This window comes from Meleagris gallopavo, chromosome 1, assembly GCF_000146605.3.
Source record: "Meleagris gallopavo isolate NT-WF06-2002-E0010 breed Aviagen turkey brand Nicholas breeding stock chromosome 1, Turkey_5.1, whole genome shotgun sequence".
Lineage (NCBI taxonomy): Eukaryota > Metazoa > Chordata > Aves > Galliformes > Phasianidae > Meleagris > Meleagris gallopavo.
In genome coordinates this window covers 165,104,206-165,105,726 of record NC_015011.2, presented here as the reverse complement: position 1 = coordinate 165,105,726, position 1,521 = coordinate 165,104,206, and positions in this window count along the sequence as shown.

The window sequence follows — 1,521 nt, the reverse complement described above, 5'->3', positions numbered from 1 at the left end:
ACTTGTTTCCCAACGCTACCACAAACTGAAAAAAATATGTATATATATATATATATATATTCATATATATATATATAATATTAATTCACGGGCTGCAGCTGGCTACCCCTTTGCTAACATGGCACCGAGGGTGGGGAGAAGCCTGTGGAGTGAGTCACGGACTGAAGAGGCCCTGTGCTTGGTTGCTGTGAGAACACGGGGGGTGATTCTCCATGTGGGAATAGGAGAAAAAGCGCCTAAATTGGTGACGAGAAGAGATAACGCGGAGGTACTGAGCCCCCGGCCCAGGCTGCTAAGCTGTGTTACAAGGAGGGAGAAGCAGCCTGGCTGGTTCCCCAAGGGGAGGGCCTGCGGTCGGGCTGTCATAGCGCCCTGCGGGAGTTATGCGTTTGTCAGCATTTCCATTCTGAGTGTAGTTTTCATGTAGTTTACAGCTCGGTTATACAAATATGCACTGGGTTGAAGCTTGGTCAACGTCCTCTTCTCCAGAAATGTCTCTGAGGCAAATTTTGAAATGATTCTGTGCGAACGTCCATGGCACGTACTGGCTTTGTGTGTTCGCTGGACTTCACAACTTCGCTTCTCATGCACACAGATTTACAGCTGTTAGTCCCCAACTTTTTGCTTTTTTCCTTCTAAGTTCCTTAAATGAGCGAAGGATTCAAAGGCTTGCCCTCTGTGGCTGCTGGTTTATATATTATTACTGTGGTTTGGGATTTTATTTTATTTTATTTTATTTATTTATTTATTTTGACTGTCTATTTGGTTGCTGCTTTTGAGCCGGAGCACAAATGCAGTATTGAAGAGGTTTTCGTTTGTATACCTCTGTATGTATATATCTCGATCATGTGAAACGTGCCTGCCACCCAGTGGATGCAGCTGATCCGTGTATGCTCTGTGCTCTATACATCAGCACCTCTCTCCCCTTGAATGTTTGCCAGCTGAGATGTTGGAGCCACAAAGTGCGAGGCTGTGCTGAGTCTGCGTGCCAGGAAGTGACCATCAGCCATGAGGTGACCAGCCCTGCTCCTCCTGCCCTGCTCATTGGAACCAGGGGTAATGGGAGGCAATGGGTAGGGCCTCACAGCTGGGCAGAAGTGAGGAGATGTGATATGAACCAGGCCGTGCAAAGAGGGAGAGGCATTTTCGTGCCTCAGATAGTTGGAGAATTGGATTCTGCAGCCCCTGTCCTTCCCGCAGGATTTCCATGTTTTCATGTTTTCTCACACGGTTGTTTTTCTGGTGCCTAACCTGAGCCTGGAGTCGGACTTGCAGTTGGGCTGAACTCACTCATCTGGAACAGAAGTCAATAGCTGTTTGTTCTCAACATGCAGAAGATCTTTTGCAGGCCTAAGCGTGTTAGAAATACAAGTTTCAATACAAGATTCATCAGAATCACTCTCTTGGTGTCCACAGCTTTTTACTTTAATTTTTTTGTGTCTTAGTTTCTCATCTTCAAGAGATCATGCATAACAGTGTCCTTTACCTTATGGTTTAATACAGTGATGAGAACAGTAAAAA